Genomic DNA, 13,893 nt, shown 5'->3' with positions numbered 1-13,893 from the left:
GCTTTTGAATTATGGTGCTGGAGGAGACTCATGAGAGTCCCATGGATTGCAAGAAGATCAAACCTATCCATTCTGAAGGAAATCAGCCCTGAGTGCTCACTGGAAGGACAGATCCTGAAGCTGAGGCTCCAATACTTTGGCCACCTCATGAGAAGAGAAGACTCCCTGGAAAAGACCCTGATGTTGGGAAGAATGGAGGGCACAAGGAGAAGGGGACGACAGAGGACGAGATGGTTGGATAGTGTTCTCGAAGCTACCAGCATGAGTTTGACCAAATTGCGGGAGGCAGTGGAAGACAGAAGTGCCTGGCGTGCTCTGGTCCATGGGGTCACAAAGAGTCGGACACGACTAAATGACTAAACAACAACAGGCGGAACAATGCGTGTTTGCACAATTTTATGGGTACCTCACTAGCATCAGTTAATCCAACAGATCAAATTAGCAGGAAATGCAATACAAAGGCCATTCGACTGCATTTCCCCATTCAATTGCTTCTGAAGTATTTGGGAGGCAGGAATTGGGCGCTTGTAAATATTCATCCAAGGCTGGCAAGAAACAATTCTGTATGCTCTGCATTACTGCACTAATCCTCTTTAATTTTTCTTAAAAATAGAAAGTCTGTACACCACGTAAGTAGGCAGCCTGCAAACCATTTTATTTTCTTTAGAGTAGAACTTGTGTTGCAAATGGCAGGAAGCCATGAGCCACAAAAATAAAACCATTCTAACCCTAGTGCTAAGTAAGGAAAACAAAGATGTCTCAGCAATTAGCAATATTATATATGTTAGTACTAAGTAACAACAGATGTTTCAACCAGAGCCCAGTACATTCCTTGCAATCCTTCAGAAACCAAAAGCCTCTTGCCGTTGCTATACATTACAATTATCTTGGGCTTTCAGTCCTTGCAAATGCATTCTGAGTGGCGAATGCTAAAGTTTGTTAGTATCGGGTGGCTCTTACCTGTAGCTACATCAGCATGCGGCATACTTCTGCTGACTTAACAGACTAGCAACAAGTGTGCTCTGTAAAGACATGCGCAGGCTATGAGTCATTAGCAAGCATGCAAAGCTAATTGGCAAAACACTCATAAAAGATTCTGAAGGTGGGTTAATTACAATTCATTACGTAAACTGTCCCTGGGCTATTGTTAAAAAAAAAAAATGCATTAACTTTCAAGGTCCAGTATTTTATGATTCACTTTGCCATGTTGTGAGAAAGTCTTTGTATCAAACTACATTCATTACAATTCAGGCCACAAAAGCCTTTATGGGGTTTCTTGACATTATTTCCATCCTTGTTATATAGGAATTCATATGGGCTGCACATTGCTAACAACTGGCAAAAAGTCAAAAAACATTTATGGTATTTTCTTACCATATACACAGGCCGGCTTTAAAAGCTACAAAATTTAATTGCTTCCCCTTTCCCATTTGTTCCTTTTAGCAAATAAAAAGTTGAGGGTGGAGATACGATGGCAGGCATGCAGCAGGCAAGAAAACTGCATTTTTGATTGCCCAATTGATCTTCATGGACTTTGCCTATCTGACATGCAGACATTCTCTATGAGTCCATCATCGGGAGAAACACAGGATGGCTAGACAATAGAATAAACGTTCAGTGCAGCATTGCGGTAAACATACCCGACTGCCAAAAGTGGCAAAGCAAATTATGTTGGTGCAGCAGACTGGTAGCTACACTCAAATTGTTCATATCTAATATTTATTGATAGAGCAGCCTCTCCATCGAAGCTGAGCTGGACAAGTGTATTAGCAACTCAAGTACAGTGGTACCTCGGATTACATAAGCTTCAGGTTACATATGCTTCAGGTTACAGACTCCGCTAACCCATAAATATTGCTTCAGGTTAAGAACTTTGCTTCAGGATGAGAACAGAAATTGGGCTCCGGTGGTGCGGCATTAGCGGGAGGCCCCATTAGCTAAAGTGGTGCTTCAGGTTAAGAACAGTTTCAGGTTAAGTATGGACCTCCGGAACGAATTAAGTACTTAACCTGAGGTACCACTGTACATCAATGGCTCACGTCTCCAAAAGGGTATGGGAGAATGTGATACTAATGTCCAATGCGAAGATGAAGGTCTACTAGGCTTGTGTGTTGAGCATGCTGCTTTATGGAAGTGAGTCATGGGCAACTTACAACTGTGAGGAGCAGTGCCTCAAACCATCCACATGGGCTGTGTCAGGAAGATTTTGGGTATCACACGGCACTACAAAGATGTGCTTTCCCAAGCCCACATTCCCAACATGTTTGCACTCCTGTCTCAGTGACATCTAGAAGAAGAAGAGTTTGGATTTGATATCCCGCCTTTCACTCCCCTTATGGAGTCTCAAAGCAGCTAACATTCTCCTTTCCCTTCCTCCCCCACAACACACACTCTGTGAGGTGAGTGGGGCTGAGAGACTTCAGAGAAGTGTGACTGGCCCAAGGTCACCCAGCAGCTGCATGTGGAGGAGCAGAGACGCGAACATGGTTCACCAGATTATGAGTCCACTGCTCTTAACCACTACACCACACTGGCTCTCACCACATCTATGGTGGGTTGGTCATGTCTACAGAATGGAAGATTGCAAGATCCCCAAGGATGCACTCTACAGGGAACTGGCTCCCAGGCACTAAGTCTGTGTTACAAAGATTTCTGCATATGTGACATGGACACTGGCAACATCAACCCCACTGTGTGGGAATCCCTTGTAAATGACTGCAGTGCTTGGAGACAGATAGTCAGGTTGTGTATCCATAGCAGTGACCAGAGGTGGAATGACAGCTGGGAGGAGCGCAGGGAGAAGAAACGCCATGGTGCATTTGCAGTAGCACAACCAGATGCCTTCATCTGCCCCAGCTGCAACAAAAGATGTCACTCCTGCAAAAGTCTCTACAGCCACAGCAGGTGCTGCAACCTTCCAACAGTTGGACTTCACCCTCAAAGGCATGCTCCTCCATTGTCTCCCGAGATAGACAGATATCGCCGTTATTTAGCAGAGGTAGCCAACAGATTTCTATTGTATGCTTTGTGTCCATGAAATATACTTTATATACATTATTTACACAATGGGCTGCATGTGATTGGCTAAATCCAGGATTCTCCTGTAGGCCAATCAGGTTGTGGATTCACTTCCACCTGGAGCTGGATTGGGTGGCTCCTGCGGACCAATCATACTGCTGCATTGTTCTAGGACCAATCAGACTGCTGCATTATGAATCTATTGTTCTAGGACCAATCAGACTGCTGCATTTTGGATCCTATTGTTCTAGGACCAAACAGATTGCTGCATTTTGGATCCTATTGTTCTAGGACCAATCAGACTGCTGCATTTTGGATCCTATTGTTCTAGGACCAAACAGACTGCTGCATTTTGGATCCCATTCAACTCAGTACATAACAGTCCACTTATTGAATCCTGGTGAGCCAAATTCATAGAAGCAATGGAAGCCAAATAATTCAAGAGGAAATGATAAAAAGGGGCTGAATAAAACCCCTCTGATGTATATGTTGTTATAGCCTCGGATAGCTCAGTTGATAGAGCACGAGACACAATCTCAGGGTTGTGGGTTTGAGCCCCATATTGGTTGAAAGATTCCTGCACTGCAGGGGGTTGGACTAGATGACTCTCATGGTCGCTTCCAACTCTACAATTCTTTGTGCCACACACATCATTTTAACTGAGAAGACATGGGCAGCTACCTTTCCTTGAGTCTGACCATTGGTCATTCAAGCTCTGTATTGTGTACATTGGCAGTGTCTCTCCAGAATTTCAATGGACATTCCCAGTCCAGCCTAACTGTAGATGTTCAGAGCAGAACCTGGGACCTTCTGCACACAACGTAGATGCTCTACCACAGAGCTTTGGTCCTTCCCCTAAAATTTAGGGCCTCAATATACTGGTATGTGGCTGAAGACTTACTCCAACCCTTTAGACCACTCAGTCACACTACAAAAGCAAGACTTCTGTTGATCAGCTATATCATCAAAGAGCGGACCTACCAGCAACCAGTGATGGAAATATGTGGTAATGTGACAAGTGGAGAACATAAGAAGAGCCTGGTGGCCAATGGCCAATGGCCTTTCTAGTCCAGCATCCTGCTCTTCCAGTGGCCAACCAAATGCTTTTGGAAAACCAGCGAGAAACACATGTGCATAAGAGGACTCTCCCCTCCCGTGGTTTCCAGCAACTGGTGTTTGGAAGCATTGCTGTCCCCAACTCTGAAAACAGATCATAGTCATTATACGTAGCCAGCGGCCATTGATAGTCCTCCATAAATTTGTCTAGTCCTTTTTTAAAGCCATCAGTGACCATCACTGTGCCTCCCGTGAGAGCAAGTTCCCTAGTTTAACTACACACTGGGTGAAAAGGTACTTTCTTTTATCAGTCCTAAATCTTCCAACAGAGGGAAGATACAAAGCTTTATTCGGTAAATTTATGCCTTTGCCTCCCCCCCTTTAAATATGCAAATCTATGTCTTCACTTTTCCAGTGAAGCAGGAAAAGTAGGCAGATTTGTTGAAGGTTAAAGTCAAAGGTCCGTATAGTTAAAGCTATGGTTTTCCCAGTAGTGATGTATGGAAGTGAGAGCTGGACCATAAAGAAGGCTGATCGCCAAAGAATTGATGCTTTTGAATTATGGTGCTGGAGGAGACTCTTGAGAGTCCCATGGACTGCAAGAAGATCAAACCTATCCATTCCTAAGGAAATCAGCCCTGAGTACTCACTGGAAGGACAGATCCTGAAGCTGAGACTCCAATACTTTGGCCACCTCATGAGAAGAGAAGACTCCCTGGAAAAGACCCTGATGTTGGGAAAGATGGAGGGCACAAGGAGAAGGGGACGACAGAAGACGAGATGGTTGGATAGTGTTCTCGAAGCTACCAGCATGAATTTGACCAAACTGCGGGAGGCAGGGGAATACAGGAGTGCCTGGTGTACTCTGGTCCATAGGGTCACGAAGAGTCAGACACAACTAAACAACTAAACAACAACAACAAAGTCAAAGGGACTAAAGTCAAAAAATGGGAAGAGATCTATTGAGCTGGTGATCCAAATGGCCTCTGGCAATCAGGAGGATGTATTTTCCCTTGAGCTGAGCCTGTAATAATGTTTACATATTTACATGAAGTCCTAATGATCATTGGCCACCAAATGCTCTTGACACTATTAAAAGTGGATTTTGTCATATATATATATGAAAATGAAATCTACGAAAGCATATATATATATATATATATATATATATATATATATATATATATACCAACTTTCCTAAGAATGCATTTCATGCACTCCTTGGAAGGCTGGCCATATGGCCTCAAACCAGCTTAAATTCAAGACTGTCTTTTAGTTCTCTTTTATTTCTGCATTGACAGTAATACTATAAAACTATCAATCTTTTTTTTTTAAGGGCTTTGTTTAGGTACACACCTAGACCAGGGGTAGTCAACGTGATGTTCTCCAGATTATTTTGGAAAGCATGTTCTCCTTCATGGAGAGCATGTGTTGCAGTGGGGTCTTCCAAGGCATCCCACTGTTGCTGGGCGGGTAAAGGTAGTTGGCCACCATTGCAGTTGGGCTCCTCTTTGTCATTGGGGAGAATTTGATGATGCCATTTTATGACTGACAGCCAAGAAGTTTTATATTCCCTGCGCGCAGCGTTGAGCTTCCTCTTTTCACTGCGAGCATCAGATCACCCGCCCACCCTCCCTATATTTAGGGTTGTTCACATTGACCTTGCTATGCCTGCCATGGGGTCGTCTGCTTTTGGGGTGGGGGCCTGGTAGGAATTTTGTCCATTTGGCTGATTGGCTGGTGCTATTTGGTTTTTGCCTACTGTGTAGCAAATTGTCACAACTTGTAAGGCTGCAGTTAGCCATTGGCTTTTATGAATTGGTTGGTGGAGGGGCATGGATTGGCTGTGCCTGCCCCTCCAATGCTGCTGCTGCAAGGGTATTCTGTTAAAGGGATCCAGGGGCTTGCCATGCTTTTGTCCAAACCCCTGTCAAGGGGCTAGGGCCATGCAAGAGCCCCTGGGAGCATTTGGGGAGAGGTGAGGACATGGTTCCCAGCTCCATCTTTCTCCCCAAAATGTTTTCCCTTTCTGACTTTTGCGGGCGGGCGAATGCCAGTCTGTCCCCGGGCGGAGACAGATAGTCGCAACCAATGCCTAAGCAACCACTCACATTTTCTGTATTTTCATAAAGTTGTGGCCAAAATTATGCCAACAAAAATTCTGTGTGAATTCTGTTTTATTGGGGTGGCTTGGGGACCTCGACACGCAACTCCATATTCTATCAACTTTGACCATTCACCATGGTGACCGGGGCTGATGTGAGATAGGGGCCAATAACATCTGGAGGTCACCATAAGGACATAATAAGTGCCTGCTGGATCAGGCCAAAGCTCCTGTGGGAAACTCCCAAGCAGGATTTGGGCACAAGAACACTCTTCCCTCCTGTGGTTTCCCAGTTACTGGTATTCACTGCTACCTTGCCTTAAAGGTAAAGGTAAAGAGCCCCTGACCATTAGGTCCAGTCGTGACCGACTCTTGGGTTGCAGTGCTCATCTCACTTTATTGGCCGAGGGAGCCAGTGTACAGCTTCCGGGTCATGTGGCCAGCATGACTAAGCCGCTTCTGGCGAACCAGAGCAGCGCACGGAAACACCATTTACCTTCCCGCCGGAGCGTTACCTATTTATCTACTTGCACTTTGACGTGCTTTCGAACTGCTAGGTTGGCAGGAGCAGGGACCAAGCAATGGGAGTTCACCCTGTCGTGGGGATTCGAACCACTGACTTTCTGATCGGCAAGTCCTAGGCTCTGTGGTTTAACCTACAGCGCCACCCGCGTCCCTTACCTTGCCTTAGGCATTTCTAAAACCACACAAGCAAACTATTGCAGTGGTGTGAGGGCTATGGGCTTCATTTTGGGCTTCTAGAAGCCAAATGGTCCTGAGGTTTAATGAACTCTCATGTTTAAGATGTGAAGACAAGGTTTCGGCGGGCTGGTGGGGAATATGCGGCCATGGCGAGCGATTTCTATCTGCGTTATTACGTTGGGCACAAGAGGAAGTTCGGCCACAAGTTTCTCGAGTTCCGCCCTGACGGGAAACTGAGATATGCAAACAACAGCAATTATAAAAATGATGTCATGATCAGAAAAGAAGCCTACGTACACAAACGTGTAATGGAAGAGCTAAAGAGGATAATCGATGACAGTGAAATCACAAAAGAAGATGATGTGTTATGGCCGCCTCCTGACAGAGTTGGCCGGCAGGAGCTTGAAATTGTAATTGGTGACGAACACATCTCTTTTACCACATCAAAAATTGGTTCTCTTATTGATGTAAATCAGTCCAAGGATCCAGAAGGTATAAGAGTGTTTTATTACCTTGTCCAGGACCTCAAGTGTCTTGTCTTCAGTCTCATTGGATTACACTTCAAGATTAAGCCAAGATTAAGTTGCTGTTCAAGATTAAATTGTATGGATTTAAATTTGTACTGTAAAGTTTCTTTTGGTGGGGTGACTTTCCATTCCTTTTCTCTCATTGGTTTTATGTGCGTCAGATTTTTTACAGTGAATTTAATAAACGCTAAAAAGCTTAAAAAAAGGAAGATGTGAGGACAAGATCCACACTACGCCAGGGATAATGAAACCTTACTAAAATTCTCTAGGCACCCCTTCAAACAACTGCATCAGTTATAAATATGCCAGTCAAATGCCAGCTAATTTCTTTTATGCCATGGTTTTGCCCTCCGGTGTCAGGTGATCATAGTATTACCGTAACCATAAAATACTATGCTTTCCTGCTATTCCCCTTTAAAGCCTACATTTTCTAAAAGCTATCTAAACCTGGCACGTAGATATGAAATTCAGCATTGTACCCTGAGTAAGGCCCTGTGGTGCTTTGACATTTCTGCAGCAAGATACTGAGAGCAGATGAACATTAGTCAGCATTTGATTTCTAATTGCAGTCTCAAAGCTTCAGGGATAATGTTCAAGTTGAAAGAGCACAGCCTTTGATGGTAGCTCTCTGAGGGAGAAATTTGTTTTAGCTTTTCTCAATGAATGTGATTTCCAAGGATAAAGATCAAAGTGATGTCAGTGGCCAGAGCTATGGCAAATGCAGAATGCAGCCTCTTGCAACCTACAATTAACACTACAGTTAGACTGAAGTCTAGACTAGAGGCAAATCCCCTGCCAGCTTTAGCTAACACTGACAGAGATGTGGCAAGACAGGATATTGCTGTGGTGGCGAGAAGAGAAAGATACAAGCTACCTGAGTGGTAGAGGAGAGACCGGATTAGACTATTAATCTAACAGTTAACTGTGTGTGTATGTGCATTTGCATATAATTTTATCTATCGAAATGTTTATAGACCGCACTTTCATTAAAATACAGCAAGGTGGTATTGTGTTGTTGTTTAGTCGTTTAGTCATGTCCGACTCTTTGTGACCCCATGGACCAGAGCACGCCAGGCACTTCTGCGTTCCACTGCCTCCCGCAGCTTGGTCAAACTCATGCTGGTAGCTTCGAGAACATTATCCAACCATCTCGTCCTCTGTCGTCCCCTTCTCCTTATGCCCTCCATCTTTCCCAACATCAGGGTCTTTTCCAGGGAGTCTTCTCTTCTCATGAGGTGGCCAAAGTATTGGAGTCTCAGCTTCAGGATCTGTCCTTCCAGTGAGCACTCAGGGCTGATTTCCTTCAGAATGGAGAGGCTTGATCTTCTTGCAGTCCATGGGACTCTCATGAGTCTCCTCCAGCACCATAATTCAAAAGCATCAATTCTTCGGCGATCAGCCTTCTTTATGGTCCAGCTCTCACTTCCATACATCACTAGTGGGAAAACCATAGCTTTAACTATACGGACCTTTGTTGGCAAGGTGATGTCTCTGCTTTTTAAGATGCTGTAAAGGTTTGTCATTGCTTTTCTCCCAAGAAGCAGGCGTCTTTTAATTTCGTGGCTGCTGTCACCATCTGCAGTGATCATGGAGCCCAAGAAAGTAAAGTAAAGAAAGCAAAGTGGTATACAGCATACCATATTGCAAGGTCAATAAAAGAACCAGTTAAAACACCAATAAGTACTGGCTGAAGAAATCCACATTGCAAAGGCCTGTTTGAATAATATGCTTTTAAAGTTACGTCTAAAAGAATGCAGAAAACAAACTTCCACTGGCGTGGAGCTGAGAATGGGTTTTTGGTTTTTTAAAAGATTTGCTTTACCTCCTCTGTTACACAATGGGAAGTACACACTGTTAAATGGAGATAGAAGCCGTATGTATGGGTATGTGTGGAGCTTATCAATGCAGTATGCAGATGACACTTCTCTCGCTTTCATGTGGAAATCAAGTTATGTGAGACCAAGTCCAGCCAGTGCCTTCAATTCAGTTGGTGTGAGAAGCAGACCATGGGGAAGTTCTGAATGCACCTTATACATACAGGAAAAACTGGAATGGCAGAATTGGCTCTGCAAGGAGGGAGGGAGGGAGGAAGATGCTACCTGACCCTCTAACTCCTGTGCCTTGATTTGCTAATTGTTTTCTGAAATAGCTTATTTTATTTTATTTAAGATTCATTTTGTTAGTTGCCTTGTGAGGCCTCACACCCCAAAACAGGGGATAAGCATTTTTAAGCAAGTAAATAAATATACAGTGGTACCTCAGGTTAAGTACTTAATTCGTTCCGGAGGTCCGTTCTTAACCTGAAACTGTTCTTAACCTGAAGCACCACTTTAGCTAATGGGGCCTCCTGCTGCTGCCGCGCCGCCAGAGCCCGATTTCTGTTCTCATCCTGAAGCAAAGTTCTTAACCTGAAGCACTATTTCTGGGTTAGCAGAGTCTGTAACCTGAAGCGTATGTAACCCAAGGTACCACTGTACAGATGTATGAAGAACCCTTTTTTATTAGCACTTACGTACATTTTTATGTTGTGTAATTATGCAAAGTCAAAATGGATCCCCCTTCCTCCCTCAGAGGAAAGCAACCATTGAGATTGCAGGGTTGCCCACAGTGTTATCTCCTAATCCTATATGAATCTACTACATGATTTGTGAAATCTAGGCAAGCAACAAAAAAATCTCAAAAAGTGTGAGGGCAATCTAGAAAGGCTGCATTTACCGCTTTCTTCTATAAATGGCTCTTCTGGGTAAAAAAGGTAAAGGTAAAGGGACCCCTGACCATTAGGTCCAGTCGTGACCGACTCTGGGGTTGCGACGCTCATCTCGCTTAATTGGCCGAGGGAGACGGCGTACAGGGTCATATGGCCAGCATGACTAAGCCGCTTCTGGCGAACCAGAGCAGCGTATGGAAACGCCATTTACCTTCCCGCTGGAGTGGTACCTATTTATCTACTTGCACTTTGAGGTGCTTTCGAACTGCTAGGTTGGCAGGAGCAGGGACCGAGCAACGGGAGCTCACCCCCGTCGCGGGGATTCGAACCGCCGACCTTCTGATCGGCAAGTCCTAGGCTCTGTGGTTTAACCCACAGCGCCACCCGCGTCCCATGGCTCTTCTGGGTATTTACTTTTAATTTAAATTACCCAGTACTGTAGCTTTCAACACCAATTTGGGTAGCACATCAAAATGGATTCGTAGAACAGGTAGCCCAAACAGCACCAGGCAACCTACAAGGCACAAAACAAGTCAGTGCCAGAGGGCTAAGAGCACCCTCTCTCCCATCACCAGTCCCAAGGACTTTATTGCTTTTTCAACAATGTTGCACACACATTTACAAGCTATCAGATCATGGCAGATATTTGACTTGACCCGGGGCAATGAAGCCATAGAAGAAAGGAATGCACACAGCCGAGGGATAGGACAGATATAAGAAAGCAGTGCATATTTAAGCGATGGAACTTGAGGCAGGAATGGCCATCAACCCACATGGCTTTAAAAGCGGTGTAGGCAAATTTATGGAGGAGAGGCTATTGGTGGCTACTAGCCACAATGGCTGGTAATGCAGCCATGCTTCTGAATACTAGCTGCTGGAAACCACAGGGGAGACAACTCTTGCGCTCACGTTCTGCTTATGGGACTATGCTCTTCTTATGCAACAGGCTAGAGAAGGCCAACTGCCCTGGTTGGTTCTATTATGCATCAAGCTCAGGGGGTTAAGGCCAATGAGCATTGTCTTTCTGAGGGCACAACATTTCTCAGAGGACTTGCTTTGTAATGAGTAGACACTTGCCCCCCTGAGAGAACCCTGAGAAACCAGTCGGTGAAGCAACCACTGAGATTATTTCCTTCCGGTTAATGTGAATTGGAGAAAACCAGGAGGTTCTGCTCATCCTTAACTTCGGATGCAACATTGTGACTTGGCAGGTGATAGGGCCAAATTTTAATAAATGATAGTAATAATTTTATTATTTATACCCCACCCATCTGGCTGAGTTTCTCCAGCCACTCTGGGTGGCTGACAGCATATATGAAAACATAGGAAAACATCAAACATTAGAAACTTCCTGATACATACAGGGCTGCCTTCAGATGTCTTCTAAAAGTTGTGTAGTTCTTTATCTCTTTGACATCTGGTGGGAGGGTGTTCCACAGGGAGGGCGCCACTACCGAGAAGGCCCTCTGCCTGGTTCCCTGTAGCTTCGCTTCTCGCAGGGAGGGAACCACCAGAAGACCCTCGGAGGAGGACCTCAGTTGTCTGGGTTGAACGATGGGGGTGGAGATGCTGGACTGTGGTTGTTTAGGGCTTTAAAGGTCAGCACCAATACTTTTACATATTGAAATGTTCTGGCTGCAAGTTTCTGGTTTCTATTAGATTCCAGTTTCTTCACACATATTGAAAAATAGATTGTCTTAGCCTTCCCCAATCTGTTGCTTTGCATGTATTTTGAACTACAACTTTCCTGACCCTGACCATTGACCATGCTGGTTAGGGCTGATGGGAGCTGGTCTCTAGCAACAGCTGGAAGGCACCAGGTTCCGGAATGCTGGTAACCCCTTTAAAGTGCTAGACATCTATGTAGTTGCTGAAGCAACACAAGTTCTCAGATCAGCTAGTTCTGTTCAGTTCTGCTGATTCACCTGTTTGACCATATGGGAATAAACTTGACCTCCATACCTTCATGAACCCATCAAGGATGCAGAAGATTATTAATATTCACATGCCTCCTGGCATGTTGAGAGAGTCTTCATTAATTAAAATTTGGAGGAGAAGTCCTTGAGAATGTTGGATGAAAGTTGCTCTATGCTGAAAGTTATTAAGAATATCTCCTAGGCCTTTGCTAAATTAGAGCAGGTGCAGATAGTAATTAAATTCATTAAGTGATAAGCACTGCATGCCTTTCCTTCTCTTAGTACTATCAACATTCAGTGGCTAAAACAATTGCAAATTTATGGGGTTCAAGATCTCTAGGCCTGACTCTTTGTGCTTTTTGTGCCGTGGCTTGAAGCCATGGGAGTGGGAGATGCGCTATATTGGAATAGTTATCTCTAGGGATTTGTCAATCCTGTCTCTTTATATCTTCGGAGTTGTCTATGTCTTGCCTTTTGACGTCCACAAAAACTCCATGGAATGTTTATCATGACTTTACATCAGGAATTGCTAACAATGTATATGTGAGTTCTTTCCATTGCTCTCAATTGATTGTAAGTCCAGATTCACATTTAAACCTGTGGCTCATTTGGGAAAGAGACTGTACACCTATCCATGTTCTGTCCCTATTCCTGAAGTAAATAAATCTTTAGACAATTGTGCTGAAGACGATCCCAGGATAATTGTCCTTACCAGTAGGGCTAGAATATTTGCATTTGTCCTGGGCAATGCAATTCATCTTGGGGAGGGTTATGACCCTTTTTCCTGAGCAGTTGAAGGTTTAGGGATCTTTTCTGGGCATGATTTTCTCCATGAGAGCTTGAAAATCAGTATGGTGGCATTCTGCAAACACCTCAATGTATTCTTTCCAAAATGCTGGACACCTCATATCAAAATCTGCAAGGCATTTGCAGGCCACACTGCCTTTTTCTGGCTACTGTGCTTGCACACCCACAAATGTTTGTGAACTCACAATCCTGCCATGTGGACATCTTGAATGGCTAGATTCCCCTGTTTACAGAGGTGCAGTAGGCCTACTCAAGGGCACTTAGAACTCAAAATATCCATGGTAGTACTGTAACTTACTGATAGCAGTAATGTACTCTATCTTATGGATGGACTAAGGTCTTATAAAGAAAGGTAAAGGAAAACAACCCCTGGACAGATTAAGTCCAGTCAAATGTGACTATGGGGTGCAGCGCTCATCTTGCTTTCAGGCCAAGGGAGCCGGCGTTTGTCCACAGACAGCTTTGTGGATCATGTGGCCAGCAGGACGAAACCACTTCTGGAACAACAGAACACTGTGACGAAAACCATAGTGCACGGAAACGCCGTTTACCTTCCCGCCACAGTGGTACCTATTTATCTCCTTGCACTGGCATGCTTTCGAACTGCTAGGTTAGCAGGAGCTGGGACAGAGCAATGGGAGCTCACCCCGTTGAGCGGATTCGAACTGCCAACCTTCTGCTTGGCAAGCCCAAGAGGCTCAGTGGTTTAGACCACAGCGCCACCAGCATCCAATAGTAGTAGAGTACGCTATCTTGTGGATGGTCTTATCTACACCATACTCAGAAAAGCACAGCCAACACACATTTAAAGCACATGGGTTTTCCCAAATAATCCTGAGAAATGAGGTCAAAGCTACAACAAGCTATATCCTTTACAAACTACAAATTATCTCCTTTTCTCAGCATTCCAGAAACCAAGACCATCCAATGAAGTGAATGATGGGAGACTCAGGACAGGTGGAAGGAAGCCCTTTCTCACTTAATGCAAATGTTAACAAGATGTGTTGGTGCTATCTGTACTGAATACCACCACAAGATGTGTTGATGGCCACCAAC

General features: G+C 44.5%; 1 pseudogene across 1 annotated transcript; it reads left to right on the top strand.

Annotated features, from left to right (window-relative positions):
* The first annotated feature begins 7,001 nt into the window (after positions 1–7,001).
* LOC309528690 (protein mago nashi homolog pseudogene) lies at positions 7,002–7,623 on the top strand (annotated as a pseudogene). Its single transcript has one exon. The product of its transcript is annotated as a protein mago nashi homolog pseudogene (transcript).
* The last annotated feature ends 6,270 nt before the right edge of the window (positions 7,624–13,893 follow it).

Source organism: Podarcis vaucheri, assembly GCF_965113315.1.
Source record: "Podarcis vaucheri genome assembly, chromosome: 3".
Classification (NCBI taxonomy): Eukaryota; Metazoa; Chordata; class Lepidosauria; order Squamata; family Lacertidae; genus Podarcis; species Podarcis vaucheri.
This window is presented reverse-complemented; position numbering and strand designations above follow the sequence as displayed.